This window comes from Canis lupus, chromosome 14, assembly GCF_011100685.1.
Source record: "Canis lupus familiaris isolate Mischka breed German Shepherd chromosome 14, alternate assembly UU_Cfam_GSD_1.0, whole genome shotgun sequence".
NCBI lineage: Eukaryota > Metazoa > Chordata > Mammalia > Carnivora > Canidae > Canis > Canis lupus.
Window position 1 is genome coordinate 27,576,868 of NC_049235.1, and position 25,017 is coordinate 27,601,884.

At 37.9% G+C, this 25,017-nt stretch overlaps 1 long non-coding RNA gene across 5 annotated transcripts in view; it reads left to right on the forward strand.

Moving 5' to 3' along the window:
- The first annotated feature begins 5,611 nt into the window (after positions 1-5,611).
- The window catches only part of LOC102151173, a 115,502-nt gene continuing 96,096 nt past the window's right edge, over positions 5,612-25,017 (forward strand). The window contains exon 1 of one of the 5 annotated variants that reach the window (XR_005369483.1): positions 5,612-5,893. This is a non-coding gene — a long non-coding RNA (uncharacterized LOC102151173). Of the gene's footprint in view, positions 5,894-11,944; positions 12,816-14,317; positions 14,477-25,017 lie in introns of those variants that run through there. The other 4 variants (XR_005369478.1, XR_005369479.1, XR_005369480.1 and 1 more) reach the window with 4 other exon arrangements.

The following is a 25,017-nucleotide window of genomic DNA, read 5'->3' on the forward strand; positions in this document are numbered from 1 at the left end:
AAAAAGCATTTCAGGTAGAGGGAACATTAGCTGCAAAGGCCCTGACATGGACAATCACTACATGGAGTTGAGAACTGAGAGAAAAAAACTAGCATGATTAGAATAGTGAGAAAAGGAGAGAAGGGCAGGACATGAAGTTGAGCAAGCAGGGTAAAACATTTTTATCCAATTTGATAACTGGTTTTGTTTTTAAAAAGATTTTATTTATTTATTCATGAGAGACACAGACAGAGGCAGAGACATATGCAGGCTCCATTCAGGAGCTCGATGTGGGACTCGATCCTGGAACTTCAGGAACACGTCCTGAGCCAAAGGCAGATGCTCAACCGCTGAGTTTTAAATGAGAATAGTTGGCTTTTATTTAGTCTCTCTCTCTCTCTCTTTCTCTTTCTCTCTCTCTCACACACGCACTCTCTTTCTTTAAAATTTATTTGGTTTAGAGAGAGAGAGAGAGAGAGAGAGAGAAAGAGAAAATGAGCAGGAGGGGCAGAGGGAGAGGGAGAGATAATCCCAAGCAGACCCCACAATGAGTGCAGAGCCCAATATGGGTTTCGATCTCACCACCAAGATTTCAATCTTCACTAAAACCAAGAGTCAGATACTTAACCAACTACGCCACCCAGGAGCCCCTTATTTAGTTTTTACGTATTTAATTACAAATTACTGCTATTTGTGTTTAAATCTACCATCATATTTTTCATTTGACCATTTCTGTTTCTTTTTAATATATTTTCCCCTTCTTTTTGATTTATTGTTTTATTCTTTTTTTTATTATAAAGTTTTCTACGATTCTTTTTTTGTTACCATAATTACAACATACATCCCTGATACAGTGAGGTCTAATATAAATCAGCACTTTTGCCACTTATATTTTTTTTGAACGATACAAAAACATAAAGTACTTTTAACTGAATTTACTTCCTTTATGAGATAGAGGTTATTATTGTATATTTTATACACACTGAAGAGCTCCTAAAACACAGTTATTTATTTATTTATTGCATACTTATTCCTTCTGCTCTCTACTTTTTCTTGAATCTCTTGAGGCGTAATCTGGGAGCATTTCCCTTCTGCCTAAAGAACTTCTTTTACTGTTTTCTCTAGTATGATCTGCTAACAACAAATCCTTCTATGTTTGGTTTCTGGAAATACTTATTTTACTGAGTATAGAATTTTAAGTTGGTTTTTGTTGTTGTTTTTGTCACTTTAAATTAAAGCACATCATTCTAGGGGCACCTGGCTGGCTCAGTTGGTGGAACATGCAACTTGATCTTGGGATTGTGAGTTCAAGCCCACCTTAGGTGTAGAGATTATTTAAAAATAAAAAATCTTTAAAAAATAAAGCATGTCCTTTAACTGTCTTCTTGTTGGGAGGTCAGCTGTTAATACATTCTTTTGCTCATATGAGGGTAATATATCTTTTATTCTCTAGTTATTTACGAGATTTTTCTTGGGGTCACCTGGGTGGCATAATTAAGTGCCTGACTCTTGGTTTCACCTCAGGTCATGGTCTCAGGATACTAGGATAGAGCCCCACATTGGGCTCCACGCTCAACATAGAGTCTACTTGAGATCCTCTCTCCCTCTCCCTCTGCCCCTTTTGTTCTCTCTCTCTTTCTCTATCTCTCTCCCTCAAATAAATAATCTTTAAAAAAAGAAAAAGATTTTTCTTGGTGTTCAGGTTTTGCAATTTGACTATGTGTCTAGGGGTGGTTTCCTTTATATCTCTTTTGGTTGGGATTTGTAGAGTTTCCTCAATTCATGCCTGTCAGATAAACCAACATCTGGTTATTTGTGAGTCTGTTTATGTTTTTTAATTAAATTTTACCCTTTTATATTTCTGTTTTTCTTCCGACTGACTACCATACATCATAAATAAAACTTGAATGATATTTGGGCACCTGGGTGGCTCATGGTTGAGCATCTGCCTTTGGCTCACGTCATGATCCTGGGGTCCCAGGACTGAGTCCCAAATCTGGCTCCCCACAGGGAGCCTGCTCCTCCCTCTGCCTATATCTCTGCCTCTTTCTCTATGTCTCTCATGAATAAATAAATAAAATCTTTAAGAAAAAACAAAACAAACTTCAGTGACATTTGAGGCTCTATAGGGTGTCATCCTCCAGGAAGAATTTACTTCTGACACTGGTAGCTAGCAAAGGTTCATCTCTCTGGGCTTCTTTTTCCTTTTGGCTCTTTCCCCCAAATCCTTAGTATCTTGCAGCTCTATGATCCCTTGAAATAGATTGAAAAACAAGTTGCTTTTCTAGTTTGTCTTAAGTGGAAGGTTGGTCTGCAAGAAGTAAAAACAGCAAAAATAAAATTAATAGGGAAGTATTTAAGGATTTGATATCATCTGATTCTTATTTTAAGATGATATTTAAATTAATTTATTTTGTCATCTTTTCCCTTAAAATGTCTCCGAAGTCACCTTTTATCTCCATTTCCACTGTTATCATCCTGACCTGAACTCCAGTTACTAGCTTGGGTCTTGCTTTTATCTCCCGCTTTCAGGCCCCGAAGGCCATGCAACATACCAAGGTTCGATTCTTTTTCCTGAAATCCTGTTTTTTTTTTTTTTTTTTTTATGTCTAGATTTGGAACTTAAAAATAGCCATGCAGGGCAGCTCTGGTTGCTTAGCGGTTTGGTGCCACCTTCCGCCTGGGGCATGATCCTGGAGACCCAGGATAGAGTCCCACATCGGGCTCCCTGCATGGAGCCTGCTTCTCCCTCTGCCTGTGTGTGTGTGTGTGTGTGTCTTTCTCTGTGTGTCTCTAATAAATAAATAAAATCTTAAAAAAAAAATAGCCATGCAATCCTTTTACTTAAGTAAGTAGTTTTAGTAGATGCGTTTCATAGAAGAGCAAAGTGGCTTGAGGTGGCTAAGGAGCCTGGTCAGTGAGATGGAGCTACAGGGTGAACACAGGCTCCTTAAATTTCAGAAGTTAGAGCCATTATTTTCTGTTACCAAGATGTATTCTACTCACACTATATTTACTCTAAATGTAGCAGCATTTGTATTCTGTTGCTGCTGCAGACAAAACTTTGTTAAAATTTAAATAATAAGAAAAAGTCTAAACTTTTATTGTTGTTCATGCTCACTGATATCAAAGTTGCTTAGAGAGAGTTTTTTTTCTGAGATGTTCAGAGACATTTTTTCTGAGATGTTTAACACTGGTCTATGTAATTGTTAACAATATTTTAGAATAGGAATCCCTTCTATTTATACATAAACAGATTTAATATTTTACATAACATAATGTATATACACACACATGCATCAGAATTTTTAAAAAGATATAAGACATTAAATTTAGTGCTTTGCAATTTTCATTATCTAATCAAAATACGTGTATTTTAAAGGATCAGAGAAATTTGTTTCCTGGATCACAGATACGACCTTTAATTTGATTTTTCCCAGGTACTGTGATATTTTTACTTTCGGATGTTTTTTGGCACATTAAGTGCTTAATCACTTATTTCACTATATATCAGGCTGCTATATATCAGGCTACATGAATGCTTACAAGTCTGGACATAGATTGGGGGGTATAAAGAAGCAGAGCTTTGTCATTTTATCTTAAAATAAAATCAATATTAATGTTCTCATTAATCTATACTCTACTATCTGCCATTTATTTATTTTTTTAAGATTTTATTTATTTTGAGAGAGAGAGCAAGCAAAGGAAGATGCAGAGGCAGAGGGAGAGAGAGAATTTCAACCAGACTCACAACTGAGCATGGAGCCCAATATGGGGCTCAATCTTATGAACCTGAGATCATGACCTGAGCTGAATCAGGAGTTGGACACTTAACCAACTGAGCCACCCAGGCACCCCAATTTATATTTACTGGATTAAAGTTTCAATTCCATCTCAAATATACTTTAAATTCTTGATACCCCCCCCCAAAAAAAGTTCTTGATACCCTTTAAGCCTAGCTAACATATGTCAAATAATAACTGGATTCCCATTCATCTTAGAGAGACTGATATAATCCCCTGGATTTGAAATACTAGAATTTCAGTCTTGATAGACGAGAAAAAGTTGAATGAAAATAGTGGTGGTGATAACCCATAAAGCTCTCTAAGAGAGAGGCAGGATATTATTGTTAAGAGCTTTAGATTCTGGAACCAAACTGGGTCCAAATGCTGGTTTTACTATTTATCAGCTCTGTACCTTTGGATAGGTTAGTTAACCTCTCTGGCCACAATATCATCGACTATAAAATCAGATAACAATAATATGCCCTTTTAGAGTTGTTATAAGGATTAAAATAACCATGACATGTTAACTATTTAGAATCTTGTCCTCCTCTTACTAATTTATGATTTTTATTCTTATTAATTTACCAATAAAATTTCCTCTGAAGTGGCCCAGATATAGCAGGGTTTGTGTGGAAGATCCTTGTAATCCCTGACATTCTGTCAATTTAGTTTTCAGAGATTCTTTAGGTGTGAACAAGCTGTGACTCTCTCCAACGTGATATTGCTTATTTCTGTACCAATTGTGCATATGGCAATCTGTGGTCTATATACTAATAAGCAAATGTTTATTTAAAACTCAGTGTTATGAGAGGGAAGGGTAGATTCTGACATAAATTAAGCATGAGATAATTAAAGAGATTTTTCAAGAGGCAGCACTAAAAGTTTGCTTCCTGGCTGCAGAGAGGAATGTTCTGGGAGGTCTGATTCCCAAGGAGGAGCAGCAAACAGCTAACCACCGTTTCCTCCAGGTTCTGCCTTTTGCTGCCTTTCTCTGACCCCATTTGTAATTGAATGTTAGGTGGACAGAGGGCTTCTGCTGTGTCCTGGAAGTCAATAATATTTCTAAGTAATATGTGTCACCACTTTAATTACACAGCCTTGCTGAAATGTTGGTGGCCTCAGGTTTCACAGGTGTGGTGTAATACTAAATTGGCCATGACCTTGTGTCATTCCTTTCAACCTACACAGCAGTAACCTGGTAATGTGTGAACACCTGGATTGCACCTCCTTTAACCTGAAGCAGAAAGGAGAGGAAAAGCCTGAGTCTAGTTCTGTCTTTGTGAGAGCTGACCCATGGCTCTCCACCCCTTTAGAGACATTGTATTTGGATATGCGCCTATGGAGAAGTTTGTATTTTTTAGAACAGCTCTTTGAAGGAGCCATTACTTTTGCTGTATTATGTACAGCAATGTGGGTGCTAATGAATGTTAACTACTAATAATAACAATACCAGTAATTTACAGGTGAAGCATTGGTGACTCACTACTTACCGTGTGTTCGGTATTTCAACTTGGTTCTGCAAATGTACCAGATATTTCTTATATGAACCTAACTTTTAGGACATTCAATCACTGGAGTCATGGTCAAGGAAGAACATTTTAAATACTTTTTGTTTTTTGGGGCTTTTTGTTTTTTTTTTTACTTTTAATTTTGGAATAGTCTTAAATTTGGAGAAGAGTTGCAAGAATTGAACTAAAAAGAAAAAAGAAAAGAAAATAAATTCTGTGCATCCTTATCCCAGAGACTTCATGCAAGGTTGGCCAGTTGTCTCAATAATGTCCTTTATGACACAAGATGCAATCCAGGATCGATTGTGATACCTGGTTGTCTCATGTATTTTGAAATAATTCCTCCTTTCCTTTCCTTTCCTTTCCTTTCTCAGCTATATCATTTTTGAAGATTATAGCCCAGTTTTTGAGAGGTTGTTCCTCAGTTTGGGTTTATTTAATGTTTCTTCAGAATTATATCCAGGCCATGCATTTTTTGAACAAAATCTCACAGAAGTGATACTTTTCTCTTTTCCTTGCATCTAATCATATGGCACATGGTGCCAAATTTTTTCATTACTGGTGATGTTAGCTTTGATCACTTAAGTGAGCTGGTGTCTCTGAGGTTTCTCTACTATAAAGGTATGATGTTTTTTAGATTTTTGAATTAGCAATTATTTTGTGGAGAGAGATTTTGAAACTGTAAAATCCTGTTCCTCTGCCTACAATCACGGATTAGTTTTAGCATCCTTGCTAAATAATAGCTACTACTACTAGTAATAGCTATTGCTATTTCTTACCTGATTATTACTCTATTGGTTGAGAAATGTTCATTTTCTAATTTCTTCATCCCTTCTACATTACTTGGTATTAAACTGCAAGGAAGCATTTCTTTTTCCCCCATTTGTTTATTTATCTGTATCATTGAGGACTCATGAATTTTCTTTCTTTCTTTCTTTCTTTCTTTCTTTCTTTCTTCTTTCTTTCTTTCTTTCTTTCTTTTTTTTTTTTTTTTTTTTAGAGGGAGTGAGGGAGGTGGTGGGGAGGAGCAGCAGAGGAAGAGGGAGAGAGAGAACTTAAAAAAAAGGATTTATTTATTTATTTATTTATTTATTTATTTATTTATTTAACACAGAGAGAGATAGCATACAAGCAGGGGGAGTGGTAGGCAGAGGGAAAGGGAGAAGCAGACTCCCCAAAGAGCACGGAGCCCAATGCAGAACTCCACCCGGGACCCTGAGATCATGACCTGAGCCCAAGGCAGGCACTTAATTGACTGAGCTATCGAGGCACCCCAGAGAAAGAGAGAAAATCTTAAGCAGACTCCATGCTCAGTGTAGAGCCTGAATCTGGGCTCAATCTCACAACCCTGAGATCATGACTTGAACCGAAATCAAGAGTTGGATGCTTAAATGACTGAGCTACCCAGGCACCCCCATGAATTCTTTTTTTATTCAATAAGCTCTCATTAGGAACTATCGTTATTTATTTTAATGTTCGAATTACCCCAGATTTGATTAGTAGGAGACTTTTCAGGCTGGATTCTGTGTGGTTTTGACATGTAACCATCATTCTTATTTTCTGGCACAGTCAGATCATCCAAGCTCATCTTGTTTTTTCCTTATACCAGCCCTGGGATTAGCCATTTCAAGAAACCTTGCTTCTTTTAGGAGAGTGGCTGCTATGCATGTGAGGTGTGCCCATTGCTGGGAGAGATACTCCTGTTTCTAGGCAACTCTAGTGGAAAGAGGAAATTTATATATATATGTATATATATACACACACACATATATATACACATACACATACCTTTTTCTCCGTCTCTCTTTCTCATATATATATAGTTATGTGTGTGTATGTGTATATGTATACACACACATTTATTTATGGGCACACACCATACCTCCAATACCTCTCACTACAGAACTCATTATGGGGTCTTTCCCAGCTTGCAACCTGGTTACCTACCAATAAACCCATCCAAAGTTGAAATATCGTCAATTGAAAATGCATTGAATACACATGACCTACTGAACATCATAACTTAGCCTAGCCTACCCTTAACATGGTCAGAACTCTTCCATTAGCCTACATTTGGGCAAAATCACCTAACATAAAGCCAATTTTATAATACAGTATTGAATATCTCATATAATCTATTGACTACTGTACCAAAAGTGACAAACTGGGTGGTTGTCTGGGTACAGAGTATTGGTCATTCACCCTCATAATCAGGGGGCTGACTGGGGGCTCCAGTTGCTGCTGTCCAACATCACAAGGGGCCATCATAGAGCATATCACTGGCTTGGGAAAAGACCCAAATTCAAAATTTGAAGTGTGGTTTCTACTGAATGGATATTACTTTTGTACCATCATAAAGTTGGAATATTATAATATATTAAACCACTGTAAGTTGGGGACCATCTGTAGCTTTCTCTCCATATTTGCCCTTTCCTCCTCTGACAGTAAGAAACCTGGCTTTCATTATGTCAATATACATTATTTGCTCAATTCACCTATATGCAGCCAACTTTGCTGGACTGCCTGCCTGCCTCTTGGTTCTGCCTAATGGCTCTTTCACTGAATTGTAAACACGAGACAGAGAGAAGGGAGAAGGAGGGAGGTAAGAGAGGAAGAATTGGAAAGAAGAGAGGAAGGGAATGACATTTTAAAATCTAAGTTGAAATTTAAAACTAGATTTTTTTTTTGCAGCTGTTTTCTATTATAGGTATTATAGAAGTAAAATTCTAGGAATGGGTTTTACTATTTTTTTTTTCAGATTTTGTATATGTTCTATTTTGTCTTTATATATTCATTCATAGCATTTAATGGTAACATTGTTAGGCATACAAAGATGAATGAATGCAAGTAAAATAAATTCTACAGAATTCTATAGACAATGCAGAATTTGATCAGGCAAGCAGACATGTTAACAATCCCTCTAGTAGTACGATAAGGGTTATCGAAGAAAAATACAAAAAATTGACAGGAGCAGAGAGAGAGCAGGTGGGTGAGTTGGGAGAGGGGCAGATGAAGAGGGAGAGGGAATTTCAAGCAGACTCTGCACTGAGTGTGGAGCCTCACCCTATGGCTCATCCCCTGACCCAAGACCATGACCCAAGCTCAAATCAAGAGCTTAACTGACTGAGCTCCAAGAAACCACTAGATTTTGAGAGAAGCAGCTGAATTGTTCTCTTCTCCCTTAAGAGGAGGAACTGACAAACTACAAGGTTAATTTCTAGCTGGCCTTCTGAATTCTGTCTTTTTAAAAATTCTTTCTTTTGCCCAAGCATCCCACTTCTCAGTGATTATAAAGCCACTATTATAAAATATATACTACCAAAAAATGCCAATATTCTAGAATCTTTGTGCAAATCAATCATGTCACGTACAAACTTATAGGTAAATAGCTTCAATTTTATTTTAGTAAAAGACTTCTTTATTATATAAAGTATCTTCAAAACATGCTTAATAAGTGGCACCTGGGTGGCTCAGTAGGTTAAGCCTCCTACTCTTGATTTCAATTTGGGTTGTGATCTCAGGGTCATGGGATCACCCTGACTCTGGCTCCATGCTCAGCAGGGAGTCTGCTTCTCGGTCTATCCCTCCCTTCCCACCCCCTGCTCTCTCTCTCTCTCTAAAATAAGTAATTAAATCTTTAAAAAATAATAATAAAAGGTGCCTGGGTGGCTCAGTTGTTGAGCATCTGCCTTTGTCTCAGGTCGTGATCCCAGGGTCCTGGGATCGAGTCCCACATTGGGCTCCCCACAGGGAGCCTGCTTCTCGCTCTGCCTATATCTGTGCCTCTCTCTCTGTGTCTCTCATGAATAAGTAAATAAAATCTTTAAATAATAATAATAATTAATGAAAAAATAAAACAAGCTTATTAAGTCTCAACAATGAGGAAATGTAGGTTGGCTTTATCACTTTCCAATTAAAAGTTATTCCTCCATGGCTTCCAGGGAAGAAAGTTAAGGGACTTAGAGAAATTGGTACAATTTTACATGGTGCAAGTAAAATAAGTAAATCAAGATCAGTTAATCCTGACCTTTTTTTTTTTTCCTGCCCTAACTTGTCCTAGAGGTAAATATACTCCCTGCTTTACTAACTGAATCTCAGGTTCTAGGTCAAAAAGCCGTTGTCCCTTATTAGCACTGACCTTCAAAACTCGATATGGTACGTTTTCAAATGAAATCAATTTATAATGAAAAATTTTAGATTACTCGAAAGGTAATGGTAATGTAACAAAAAAACCCATTTAAAGCTACCTTTCTCCCTGCATTATAGAAGTTGACAACTCTAAATATCATATTATATATGTGTATTATAGATGCATATTATACCATTACATATTTTACACTGTAAAGATATTTCTTAAACTAAATACTAGTATCAAAATTGTAATTATCTGTCTGTATTTGATATGGAGCATGGATATTGGGTCACATTTTGACAAGGATCTCGGGCCTGTTGCAAGCCTCTTGAAATTCAGGGTGGAGTCTACATGACAGGCCCATTATGATTATATCTTGGACACAGCACAGTGACACTTCACTTGTAACTTATAAGTTCACAGAGTTCATAGGTAATTCGTATAAACTCAAAGTGTCTAAGTAGCCAGATTAAAGACTATTTACATCTTTGGGGCACCTAGGTCTGAGTTTGCAACTCATTTTTATATATCTAGAAACTTTAACAGTCACCACCTTGGTATAGGTATGGTTAACTCTCATTCTTTTGGATTTGGATGGTTTTAAAACCAGAAAGTCACTAAGTCCAGCACAATAATCTTGTTTATTTTTTAGAGCTTTCTTTCTATTCCTTTTGGTTTTATTCATAACTCTAATTTAAAAAAAAAAAAATGTCACGTGAGTAGATGAGAATTTTTGAAAATCTGTTTTCCAATCTGTCAAAGGAAGATACTCTTCTGAGATTTCCTTTCTGGATTGCTTTAGTCAGAGGAATGCTATGATAAAATATTTTCACAATTATTTTATCAAGCATAATGTTCAGTAAATTATAATACTAACCTGATCATACAGCATCTCAGGAAATAGGTAATAAGTATTATTATTTCATGTTTAGTGATAGAAACATTAAGATTGACACTGAGTGATTTTAAAATAATGATTAAATTCCAGCTAAACTAGTCATTTGACAAGCATTTACTGAAAGTCCTTGAGAAAGCAGCAGCAGGACTGATGGTAATACTAAAAACACAGCAGGATAGACTGGCCTCTTTAATGCTCAGAACTCTTGTGCAACATGTGTAATTAACTCGCCATTGAAACCACTGGAGGAACATCTTGTAACTTGATTTAGGGAGACTTTGTCCTCAAATTTACTAGCAAATGATATTCTGTAATGATCTGGTAAATCATTGCATTCTATTGATTTTAAAATATTTGGGCATATATAGTTAAAAATCTAAAGTCTGACAGAGAACTTGAGTTGATACCTTTTATTTTAAACTCTTCACAATAACCTCCTGGCATTTTTTCAACTTCTGGGAAATGCCCAGAATGTCTGTCTCTTAACAGATGAAGTGAAGCACCAACAACGGAATTTTATTTTGAAATCTAGCAATTTCAGAATCCTATTGAAATTATATTCATCATTACTAAACTTTATTGAAATAGATGTTGCATAACAAAATTATGAGTCAATGGTAAATCATTCATTTGGACTTCTGTAACACAAAAATTAAGAGGCAACAAATTCTGCATTTCTTTCTGCCTCAAAGTAGCTGAAGTAAATGTATTTTTAAATGATAATATCTGCAATCATATAAATGTCATAGCTCTTTAAAAATATAAAATTCTGAAGAATAAGTTACATGGGATATACCAGCTTGCAATGAGATGTACCAAATATGACTGCTTAGCAGAAATATGAAAATCTGGCTGATGATTTATTGAGAATCAGTTTGGAAAATGTTTTCAAGAAAAATAGATGTAAAGTATTTCTTTTTCATATGGTTTCAATTTAATTAGCAAAAACAACAAGACACTTCCTAGGACCTTCCTCCTGAGATGTTGTATACACCTCGGCACATTTAAGGATGTTCTTAGCACAGAGATTCTCAGACCTTCTTGGATCATTGCACTCTTAGCATCTCAGTAACTTTATCATGGTGACCCTAGGTCAAAAGAAATATCCAGCAGTTCTGTTTATTAAGCACTTAGACCCAAATTTAATAGTATTGTAGTAGTGGTTTGTGTGGTGTTTGACAGATGTGGCTGTGCTTCCCTAAAATTTAAAAATATTCTATAATACTATTGTATGTTTACAGCAGCCAGCATGGCTTGGGAACTATGGTCTTGACAGCATTAATGGCAAAACACTGGTAATGACTCAAATGCTCACTCATTGGAAGACGCTTAAAGGATAGTGTATCTATATGATGGGTGATGGAATACTATGTAGAAGTTAAAGAGAGTGAAATAGATCTGTATATACTGATTTAGAAAGGTCTCCAATACATGCCATTAAGTAAAACTTGGAAATTTCAGGGGAATATCTGTGGTATATACCATTTAAAATACATACACATATACATATATATGTAAATGTATATGAACACACACAAAGTATATATTTATTTTTTTGTGTACACATACGTTTTGTGTATTTTGTGCTGGTTCCTGAAGCTCCCTACCCTGTTCAGGATGCTCCCACCCAGTATTTTTGTCCACTCCGAAGCACCCAGGCTTTCTCTTTAATGGTTGTCTTTTCCCTTTTTCTAAAATTGCTGTCTGGCTCTGCATATTCCATTTTATCCCCTCCCTATTTATTGTTTTATTTTTTTATCCCCTCCCAATTTTTAAAGAATTGAAACAATTTTAAAAAGGAATAATATTGTGGAAAGAGTAAAATTGAAGTTATACCCTGTAGGACTTTCTTGATGATAGATTAAAAATCTTAAAGCCTTACCAAGGAGCCCATAGTTGCAGAGCCTCCATTTCTAAGTCAGTTTTCCTGACCTCAGCTTCACACATTTCTTTCAAGCCTCCTCCTCCTCTCTCTACCCTTTATTGTAAGTGCTTCTAATATAGCACACAGGCAACTCCACACCTTGCCTAGGACATAGCCTAATTCCTTCCCTCCACAGTGCATCTCCCTGCCTCCCTTAGATATTTCTCATAGACAGGAGCCTCCCCGTTATGGATGGGAGAGATGTTCCAAGACCCCCAGGGGATGCCTGAAACCTTATATACCCTGTTCTTTCCTATACATGCATACATACTTATGATAAAGTCTAATTTATAAAATAGGGATAGTAAGAGATTACCAATAGTAACCAATAATAAAATAGAACAATTCTAACAATACACTGTAATAAAAATTATGTGAAGATGTGAATGTGGTTTCTCTATCTTACTGTACTGTAGTCACCCTTCATGTGATGACAAGACACCTACATGATGAGGTAAAGGGAGGTGAAGGCATTGTGACATCATGTTAGGCTACTATTGACCTTTTCTGACTGTGTGTCAGAAGGTGAATCATCTGCTAGACCACTGTTGACTGCAGGCAGGTGAAACCATAGAAAGCAAAACCATGGGTAAGGGAAGGACTACCATCTCAGTCCTCTGGTACACGTGGGAAAGGCTTCTCTGGGTCAATTCTGACTGTCACAATTGCTCAACCACATGGTTTGTACAAACACTCTAGCTACCAGGCACTCACACCTGTTTCTGCTTTTGGGCTTGTGCTGTAGCTTATTTCTGGCACCTGTCAATATCATGTTCTCACAGAGGCCTTTCCCAACCTCCCAACTTGAGGAGTGTTCCAGGTAGAGTCATCAGATAAAATGCAGAAGACAGAGCTCAATTTGAATCTCAGATACTCAATAAATTTGTGGGGTTTTGTTGTTGTTGTTTTGTTGTGTTTGTGTTGTGAATGTATGTCTCAAATAGTGCATGGGACATATTTATAGTAAAATAATAATAATTAGTTCATCTGAAATTCAAAATGAACTCTGTCTCCTGAATTTTTGTTGGCTAAGCCTGGCAACCTTCTAGTCATTTTCTAATATAACACACTGTTGTGATTTTCTCTGCTACGTGATATTTTCTTGTTTATTAAGCTGGATTTGTGTTTGATGCCTGTCATCCTCCACAGGAATGTGGGGTCCAAGAGAGCAGAAACCGTGTCTTTCTTCCTGCTGTTATCCCAGAGCCTAGGAGTATGTAGTAGATCTACATTACACTCCTGATTACACTCCCTTCAGGGGATGAACACAAGTCTTCCGAAGACAAATGTTAATTCTCTAGGGTAATCCATTTTAATTTTTTTTTATTTATTTATGATAGTCACAGAGAGAGAGAGAGAGAGAGAGAGGCAGAGACACAGGCAGAGGGAGAAGCAGGCTCCATGCACCGGGAGCCCGACGTGGGATTCGATCCCGGGTCTCCAGGATCGTGCCCTGGGCCAAAGGCAGGCGCCAAACCGCTGCGCCACCCAGGGATCCCAAGGGTAATCCATTTTAAACTGAAATATTCCCTACCTACCTCGTATTTTGTGAGGAACTCACCTTTCACGGAGTTCCATTGTCATGTAATTATAGACGGGGCAGTTTATCCTTTACTGCTCCCAATTATGCCCTTCAGAACTGCTAAAATAAGAAAGGAGTTATGTGGTCCAGTTACAGAAAGAAAAGCTTTGAAAAGACCATTTAAAATAAACAAAACTTCATTACATTTAGTGATCTCGATAAAGAGAAGGAAGGTCATATATTTTACCTAGGACATATATTTTAACCATTTTTTAACACTTTAGTAATAATAAAAATGTATCAAATTTTAATTCATAAGATATTATCCACATTTTAGGTTGTCTGGGGGTTAACTTTAAATGGTTTTTGGCAAAAATCTCACCATAACGCTCCTCTTAATGTTATCACTACATATTTTTGAACCTTTTTTTTTTTTTTTTGTAAATAGTATATGAAATTCATGAATTTTTAAATTTGTTTTTTTTTTAAATTTTTTTATTTATTTATGATAGTCACACACAGAGAGAGAGAGAGAGGCAGAGACACAGGCAGAGGGAGAAGCAGGCTCCATGCACCGGGAGCCCGACGTGGGATTCGATCCCGGGACTCCAGGATCGCGCCCTGGGCCAAAGGCAGGCGCTAAACCGCTGCGCCACCCAGGGATCCCGAATTTTTTTTTTTTTTAATTTGTTCGCAAGTTAATTGGCTTTCTGGTAGTTTAAAGAAAGGTAAACTAATAGTTATGTGCATCCTAGTAACTTATTTTTTTTCTGGATAATTTGTGTCCTTGGAATGTAAGTTCCCCCAGAACATTAATCTTATTGATAAAAGGTAAAGTTCTATATGATCTTTTTCACAAAAAGTTTCCATATCTTCTTTGGGGGAATTTGGCTAAGTGATCTTTAGGCAAAATGATCCAAGTAAAATTATGAGTTGAGCAATTAGGAGGAGAATCTAATCAATATAGACTGATTTTGTGTAATTCAGACCTCTTTTTTCTCAATGACACATGTAAGGATCAGGATTTTAAATTACATCAGTTTCTAAATTGTGCTCTGTTTATTTACATGAAGTCTAAATTGGTGAAGGTTGGTGTGTGTGTGTGTGTGTGTGTGTGTGTGGAACCTGAAAGTGTACATGACTGAAACCTTTAATAGATTTGTCTCCATTTAATCTGTATGCAACATATGTATAACATATCAATATTTTGCTTTTAACACACAGATCTCTCTTGGACGCTGATAACCAAAGCATCTATGATGTTATTCAGAAACCCCCTCCACTATTAACTGGGGATGTTTGATCTTGCAGCTTGCTCTTGCAAAGCAGCTGCTAAGGTGCTTCAGCATAATTAGGAGGCTTCCCTTTGCCAGTCCCTGAAAGCAACTAGGTTTTGCTTGAATGAAACAAGTAAAAAAGCACGAGGCTGGCAAGAGGTTGTAGAGTGGGTAGTGGGCTCCCTCAGCGTTCCCCTGGGCACCTCTTATTCTCTCTTCTGCTTGGTGTGTGTGTGTGTGTGTGTGTGTGCGCGCACTAGCTGATGAAATCCCCTTCCTGTTGAACTGGGACGGAACTAAGTGAGCAGGGTGTAGCTTTGGAGGGTTCTGAAATCTAAGAACAAGCTTCCTTTCCCACCACTTTACGCTGAGTCAGTTCACTGCAGAGTGCTCCGCAGGATCTAGAAGCCTTTGTGTTCAGATTATTTTACTAGCTACAAAAGCCACACCCTTGTGCTACACAAACAGAACACTTTGTCCTTCCAGGAGGTCTGTACTTTGACCACAGCCCTGGGATTTCAAAGCGCCTCACGGTGGCCTGCCTATTGTGATGTAAAGTGTTAGGCCAGAGAGTGTCTCCTGTTATAATGCAGGTTTTCACAATTGTGAGCTCAGGCAGTGGAGGCTTTGAACAATGATTGACCATCACTTAAAACTGCCTCAAAAATTCATTTATTATACTCACATAAAAGAAAAAAAGTACAGTGACAGAAAGAAATGGAATAATGTGTTTTCATTTAGAAAAATCCATATTTATTTTTTAACCACACATACTCATTTATAGCAAATATAGTCCCCCACCCCCACCCCCACCCCCAAGCCATCTGAGGTTTTAGTTTCCTGCAGTCGACCATGATCTGGAAGCAGATGATCCTCCTTCAGACAATCACTTAGAAATATCATCATATCTATACGTCAGCAGTAGCTTAACACTACTTCCCAGTGTTCACATCATCAGGTCACTTGCCTCATCGCATAAGCATTTTATTACCTCCCATTGTCACAAGAAGGAGAGTGAGTACAGGACAGTAAGATGTTGAGAGAGAGAGAGAGAGAACATTCACATAACTTTTATTATGGTATATTGTGATACTTGTTTTATTTTATTATTGGTTATTGATAATCTCTTACTGTGCCTCAATTGTAAATTAAACTGTATCAGAGGTGTGTACGTATGGGGAAAAAAAAACATAGTATCTATAGGGTTTGGTACTATCTGTGGTTTCAGGCATTTGTTGGAGGTCTTGGAACGTTTACCCTGCAGATAAGAGGGGACTACTGTTCCCATTTATATTTGTTTATATCTGTTTAGGGTAGTAAATGGTACACTGGTCTACACTGGCACCAGTAGGAAAGAAGTGGAATGAGGACTGAACCTAGAGGCTGAGCTACACCCTAAGTCTCCTGCTTCTTCCTAGCAGAGCAGTGATCATTTTCAGAATATCTTAGTCATGTCCCTATTCTCAAACTCCATTGCAGAACCAAGTCTGTTTCATGTAATATTACATTTCTAACAGTATGGTAACATGAAACTACCTCTTAGTGAATGATTCACTGCAGTATGCATTGCACTGTGCTAAATGCTCTATTTTCTCATTTAACTCTCAACATTTCTTTTTTTTTTTAATTTTTAAAAAGATTTTATTTATTTATCTGACAAAGAGAATAAAAGAGGGCACAAGCAGAGGGAGCAGCAGGCAGGAGTAGAGGGAGAAGCAGACTCCCCACCAAACAGGGAGCCCAATGGGGGTCTTGATCCCAGGACCCAGATATCATGATCCAAGCTGAAGGCCAATGCTTAACTAGCTGAGCCACCGAGGCAACCCTTAATGTAACTGTCTGAGGTAACTTCTATAATCCTTTTTTTTTTCATTAACAAGGAAAGAGGCCCAGATGTCGTTAAATCTCTAGACATAGTCACTCAGTTAATAATGACAAGAAATGGGGTTCTAAGAAGGCTCTAGATTCTAGAGCTCGAGATTGGAACCCCTAAGAAATTCAGCCCAGTAATTGCACCAGCCTTTGCACTAAATTAAGGAGGGCTTGAGAGGCAGTCTAGTCAAGCTGGATGGTCAGAGAGCTGACTTTGAAGTGTTGCCCTAGGAAGCAAGCTGTTTTTACTTAGATGGGATGCTTATTGTGGGGGGATGGGACATATCGATAGCTATTACTAGACACCTGAGCACCCAACTGGCCTAGCAAGCGCCTTGGCAAAATCATTGCCTCTGCTATTGCTTTGCAACATACGTAAAACAATATGAGATGTCACTTTTCCTTTAGCCAAGTAGATCTTATGGAATCCTCCTTTTTATTATCAGAGCTCCCTCCCTGGAACAGGAGTTCACTACCACCCACCAAACTATATGCCAAACACTTCTGCAAAGTGAATCTCACACAAAATTAATTATTGACATTTTCCTGAAGTCTCGCACTTAGACCTAATTCTAGACTTAATCTTACGAATTTCAGTCATTACAAGAAATATTGGAAAACAACCTACCCCTGCTTTTTTTTTTCTTTTTTTTTTTTTTATTTTTATTTATTTATGATAGTCACAGAGAGAGAGAGAGGCAGAGACACAGGCAGAGGGAGAAGCAGGCTCCATGCACCGGGAGCCCAATGTGGGATTCGATCCCAGGTCTCCAGGATCACGCCCTGGGCCAAAGGCAGGCGCCAAACCGCTGCGCCACCCAGGGATCCCTGCTTTTTTTTTTCTTAACAAAACTTAATTGCATCTGTCTGAGGAATTTTAAAAATTGGCTTATGAGTGGTTATGTTTTTATTTTTTATTTTTACATGTGACTCTAATATCAGCCAAACTACAATATGACTATCATTCATTTAGTGAGCCCTCAAGCTGAATACAAATAATTCTAAGAAGTGTTTATTTGTTTGTAAATATGAGCTGATTTGGTCACTTTTTTCTGGAAACATGTTCTCCTGGCTTCTGTGGCACCGTAGTTCTCTAATTTTCTGTCTAATTTGCTGTTCTACTTGCTTTGCTAGTGTTTTGTGTGTGTGTGTGTGTGTGTGTGTGTGTGTGTGTGTGTGTGTTTTGAGAGAGAGGGTAGAAGGTTAGAGGGAGGAGGAGAGAGAGAGAATCTTAAACTTGCCTCCTGGGGCTTGATCTCATGACCCTGAGACCATGACCTGAGCTGAAATCAAGAGTTGGATGCTTACCCAACTGAGCCACCCAGGCACCCCTGGAGGACCTTGGATTTGACATTGATCTCTCTCCTCCATCTATTCTCCATGCCTTTCTGACCTCACCTAGCCCCATCCAAAATTAAAACCATCTCTATCCTGAGGAGTCTAATGTTTATTTCTTCAGTCTTAACATCTCTCAGTCTTAACATCTCCCCTGGTTCCAGATGTCTAGTCCACATCTCCCTCCCTACGTACAATGACAATGTTTGTCATGTGTACAAAGAAGGACTTTTAATTTTCTCTCAGAATGATTCCTCTCCTAATCTCGTCCATCTTGGTTATTTTAAACTACTATGTACTCTGTTGTTCAAGCTATCTCATGGTCTCTTGTTTTTGCACCACCCCCATCTCTCATTCTCTTTTCTCTCCCCAGACTAGCTTTTCACTGTGTATTACTTCCCAGTATTGCAGAGAAGGACTGAAGCTTCTGAATGCCAACTCCAGCCCTAGCTTAGGAAAGAAAGTCATCTGGTTAAGCTCTGGTTAGCTGTCTGTCCTGATCTATTGCAGCCAGCATGGGACTAAGGTCATATGCTATAATCAGGCCTTAGCTCTGGTTATGAGTAGGGCAGTTTTTAAAGAAGGGGGTTGGTGGTGCATGAGATGGACAGACATCCTAATAATGTTTACAGTCTTACCATATTTTCAATTCTTTTTTTTTTTTTTAAGATTTTATTTATTCATGAGAGACAGAGAGAGAGAGAGAGAGAGAGGCAGAGACACAGGCAGAGGGAGAAGCAGGCTCCATGCAGGGAGCCTGATGTGGGACTCCACCCTGGGTCTCCATGATTACACCCTGGGCCGAAGGGGGGCACTAAACCGCTGAGCCACCCAGGGATTCCCCAGATTTTCAATTCTTTTTACATTCATAACCCCCTTGACTTGAACACTCCTGTAAAAAATCAGAAAGAATCATGGTTTTCATCAGTAATGATTGTAGTCAATAGATTTCTTTGTGTGCTCCATCGTTTCTTCTGTTTCCTTATTGATTAACAAAGAACTTGGATTATATGATTTCTCAACCTTGACATAAGCTTTCTCAAGTTTAGCCCAGCAAGTTTTGTTTCATTTTATTTCTTTATTGAATGTGTATACCTAGTTTAGACTATTTGCCAAGTAGGCCTTTGGGGGAGTAATCAGATGTACTAGGAGTGGTGGTGACTAAGTAGCCTTAAATTCAACCAGAGTCTGTTTGATTTAATTATAACCTTTGTAATAGGATCCTGAGTAATTGGGCGGGGAGGGGGGTGGGTGATGCACAACTATAGGAATTCCCCAGAAGAAAAGAAATCTAGTGGCAGAAAAAAAAAAAAAAAAAAAAAAAAAAAAAAGAACAAATAGTCTTAATTTTGACAATTCAAGGGAAACCTGATGGACGATATTTACTTTCCTTTGACCACAATTTTGATCCATACTAAGCATATCACAGAAGGAAAAGCTGAATTGTACACTAAGATTTATCTCTCTAAAAGAAAGTAGCATTCAAGCCCCCCTCCCACCCCCCCAAAGGGGAAGGAGACACTCTCTTCATGAACTAGAATTATTCATCTTATTTCTTACCTCATCAGTCTCTCAAGAGTAATTTTCAAACGGAAATCTCCTGGGCAGTTTTGCTGGGATGGGCCTTCCTTTCTAGCAATGCAGCTATTTCCATTTAATAATTAGATAATTGTTATGGAAATTCCCTCTTAAAAGCATTACTTTAAAAAAACTGAGCAACATTTCTCCCCAAACTTCTTAAAGAATACGTATGTCACAGTAAGAATAAATGATGTGAAATTGCTTTTCTGGGACATGGTTCCGTCAGAGAGAAAGTAAAGCAATGTTTTAGTAGCTTGTTACTTCGCAGAATAAAGATCACAATTGTCACACAAATGAATTGACTTTTGTGTATTTGAAGACAGAATCCTTCACGTGATAGCTAAATTGTTTTGATTACTTGAAATGTCACAATATGAAAATGGTACAACTGCAATTTCTTCATTTTTTCCTTCTTTATCTAATCCAAATCATACACTAAGGCTGAGAGAAACAAGTCATTGGACAATGAAGATATTCACAAACAAATGAAAACTGGAGTATTAGAAAAAAGGATGAGTCATAAAATACATTTTATGTTAAATAAAATCCATTTATCTTTATGAATGGTATTGCTACCATTTTTCAGGCAAACCGACAAAAAAAAAAAATCATTGGTAGAGCAAAATAGACTATGTAGAAGATTCAAATAGGGTCCCTGCTCTGCCTTTTATCTTTTCTTCTTGTTGAAAAAATGAGAAACAGTCACTGATACAGCTTCAAAATTTCCCCAGAAGGAGAAAATTATAAACTCTTCTCAGACCTCTAGCTTCTCAGACGAACTGGGTGGCTCAGTTAGTTAAGTATCTGACTTCAGTTTAGGCCATGATCCTGGGATTGAGCCATGAATCATGAGTAGGGCTTACCGCTCAGCAGGGAGTCTACTTGTCCCTCTCCCTCTGTCACTCTCCCTGCTGGTTCTCTCTCTCATTCTCTCTCAAATAAATGAATAAAGGGGCACCTGGGTAGCTAAGTGGTTGAGTATCTGCCTTTGGCTCAGGGCGCGATCCTGGGGTCCTGAGATCGAGTCTTGCATCAGGCTCCCCAGAGGGAGCCTGCTTCTCCCTCTATGTCTCTGCCTTTCTCTCTATGTCTTCCACGAATAAATATCTTAAAAAATATATAAATTAATGAAATCTTAAAAAAAAAAGACACTAGGTTTGGATAAAGAATTCTGTGGTCACATGAATTTGGGGATCATTGTTGTATACATACATCCTCCATGATTTCAACCATGGTCCAGCCTTTTAAGTGTTGCTCGACAGCCAGCTGTCTTCATAACATGTTCTCCTGGAAGTTCCACAGGCAATTCAAACTCCAAAATTGAACTCATTTTTTTTCTTCATATCTGCTTTCCTACATTCATTTCCTGCCAACTGTCCTGTTGCCCAAGTCAGACAACTGGTGTTCATCCCATATACCTTTTCTTTGTCATCTCTCCACAACCATCCCCCCTCCACTGCCCTGCCTCCCCACCTTGGTCCAAGTCATCCAGTTCTTTTTATTTCTTGCTTTTCTGATCTTGCTCACACATGCTTTTTTTCCCTATTGTCCATCAGGCCACTAACTAGGCTCTCACTTTGGAGGGCTTGCATTTTTTTCTCTTCTTTCTCCAATTCGTCCTTCACACCTTTGACACAGATTTCCTACACAAATCTTCCTCAGGGGGCCCCCTATTTACAATATTTAAGTGGTTTTTCTTCAGGATAAAGGTCCTATCTCTGCTCTTTCCCTGTCAGTTTCCCTGTCTTCCTTACATAAACCCTGAGGTTCAGAAGGTCCCTGAAGTTGATATTCTCTCTCCTCCCCTCACTCACTGCACATACGTGCCGCCTCCTTGTGTGATACGTCTATTCTTTCTCATTCAAGGCTCAGCTCTTGTGTAATCTTCCCTGATGGTGCTGCATCTACCTTTCTTATCAGTGTGCCTCCTCACCCTCTATGCTTCCTAAACACCTAGTACACAGCCCTAACATAACTCTATCTACCCTTCAATGTAACACTCTGTGGTGGAAAGAGTATTGCCACTGGAATCAGACAGATCTGTATTTGAAGTATGGATCTACCATTTATTAAATATAAGCTCAAAATGTAGCTTAATCTCAGTATACCTCTGTATATTGCTTTTCATCTATAATTATTTTCATAATAACTGCCATAGGGAATTCATATAAATTGTAAGTGGAATAAAGTATATAAAGCATAAAATAATTAGTGCCTGGCATAATAAGTATATGTGGTTAGATCTCCCCCATAACTGTGGGTATGCTATGTTCTTAGGATTCTCAGGGGTTGGAATAGAATTGGCCCTTAGAAGTGCTGACATCTTGTCAGCATTTGATACTATTGCTAACTTTCTCCTTTGAAACTATGGTCTCCTATGTTGAGTTTCCTGACGTAATTCTCATCTATATTTCCCTATCATTTTGTCTACCCTTTCTCCATATATACTGTTGGGTTATTTCAGATATGAAGGGGAAGAGAAACTTCTCTACTCTCTTAGGTTGAATCTCAGAGGCATATGAATTAAGTTGGCAAAAAACCGGATTCATAGAAAACAAGGCATCAATTTTTATTTTTAATTTTATGCACATAGAGGCTCCACAGAAAAGAAGTGAAAACTTCCCCAGAGTTTTAATGAAGGTTACATAAAGTAATGTGTATAAAGTACTTTGTATTTTGAGGGGCACATGGGAAGTTCACAATCAGTTTTATTTGTTGCTATGATCCATTACTACCCTCTTCAGCCCACCAGCCACCCAACATTAGTGATCTTTTAAAGTGCAAATCAAATCAAGTCATACTTCTACTAAAAACTCTTCAATGGCTTTGTGACATCTTAGAAAATTAACCTTTGCATGACTCTCTATGACCTATCTAGTCTTAGTTAAAAGTCCCAGTGCCATCTTCTGCTCACCCTGTTGATTTTTGCCCCCTAGAAATTCAGAATTTCTTTCATTACTTAAATGTATGACCCCCCCTTTTGTAAGCAACCTTGCACACTAACAGTTCCTTCTTGTCTGGCATACGGTCCTAAAGCTCACCCCCCTCAAATCCCTCAGGCTTCCACTGTTTAGAGAATCCTGATTTTCAATTAGTTTTTTTTTTTTTTTTTTTCTATCTGGTTTCAGGGGAAAAATTTTTGAAAACTGACTTTCTTGAGGTAGCCTCCTTCTTCTGGATTCAGTTTTAACTTTTTGAAGTGATCATCACAACTGTGATTTCTCTCTTTGGCCATTATCCTCATGTTCCACTTTGATGTTGGGGAACATATCTGTCTCCTTCTCCAGTGCATAGTGCACAGTGTGTGGAAGACATACAGTAATTCAGCATCCACTAAGTGATCTAATAACTTTGATTATTAGATTTTTCTGAATATTAAGAACAAATGAACAATGTACTAAACATCTTGAGATTTCTCATAGAAATGTCCACATCTGCAGAATTTTCCTAGAAAATAAGTTCCCAGGCATTACACATTTTTGATGTTCAATAAATAAATTATTCATTCAACAAAATTGAGTGTTCTTGATTCATCATGTAAAGTGTATTATTATTCTATGTAAGATGACAAAACTTCTTTCAGACATATTTTTGCTCTCAAAAGGGGATATTAGGCTTTATTTGGATAGAACTCAATATTTCAGAAAATGTATTTTGATTATGGTCTAACTTTTTCTAGTCTTCAATACACTAGTTTATAAATGCAGAATTGATTGGTCCTGTAAGCTAATGGAAATCTGAGGTCCACTGTATTAAAAGTATCAGGACCCTTAGCTTGTTTTATGCTTTATTTACTGTTCTTTTTCTTTTTTTTTTAATTGTTCTTTAATAGCAAAGAGAATCTTTAGCCTTTTCTTCCTCCAGACTTGTAACAGGTCATGAGATTTGCCCATAACTGCAACTTTCATCATTTTGTTGCTTGTTCCACATTTTTTTTTTAATCTTCTCACTGTCCCACACAGCTGAAATAAATGGGAGAATAACTCAATAGAACTTACCCTTTTAATTAGTCACTCATGAGGACTCTGAGCAACCAAGCCAGCACCCACATTGCCTCCAAGATTTATAGCCCAGGGTGGTAGCTATAAATAGCACATTTCTATCTACACTTTAAAAAAATGAGGTGCTGCTGTAGATAAGGTCAAAAGTAAGGCTTAGTGAGGAATGTAATTCTGGTAGGATGGCAAACCAGCTGCTAGATACAAGATAATATAAGGAAAGAAAATGTGAGCCTTAGGTCTCCTCTGTTTCTGTACTGTCATGAATCTTGATACTTACAACTCTAGTATTGACCGTTTCACACTGTCCCTTGGATAATAGCTCTTCTCCTAGGATGTACCTCTTGAGTATCTAATATATGCCATGAGTTGTATTATCTCTAATTCCGTAATCGTGTCTTTTTTTAAATGAAGAAACTACATATCAGAATGGTTAAGCACTGTGGCCAGATTCCCCTGTCCAGTAAGTTGTGAGATCTGCTGTTCAAACCCAGACCTTTCTGACTGTAGTCTGTTCATTTTCCAGGGTCCCTCGTTGCTTATCCTCATCACCCAGAGCAAGGTGGCACTGTAGCCAGTGGGCTGATTTCATAAATGGTCCTTCCCTTCCATCATTTTCCACATCTGATGCAGCTCTCACCCTCCACCTCACCACTCAGGAAGCATCCGGAGGCTCTTCCTTGGTCACCTTTCTCCACTAACACCTGCCTCCACCTCTGGGAGGTGATCTTCCTTGCAGATATTGAATTATCAAAATACTCTCCATTAAGGGCTATGTCTCCTTAGAGCTGGTTTTGTTCATAATAAAATGTCAGCTTTTGTACAAGGTGTACTAAATGAGGGCAGGCCTTACCCAAAAATATATCCACAGAAATCCATTAATACAAATTTGTTCTTTAAGTGACTTGAAATTCTGTGATTTCCCTGAAAGAGTTAATACTTCTCACCCCTGTTTAACTTAAGCAGGATGTTTTAGTTGATTGTTGTTGTTGTTTTCTACCAATAAACTGAGATCAGCTTATTGATGTGTAAGTTTTAATGTGAGGTGGGGTGGCATAGAGTGAAGAGAAAGGAGAAGATGGGTATGGGCAGAACAAGCATTAATGTGTTCATGAGTTCAGTTTTGGATGGAGTCCTTTCTAGGGAGAGCAGTTCTGGAACAAATGCTATTCTAATGGGGACTATGAGGGGTTGGCAAAATCTGTT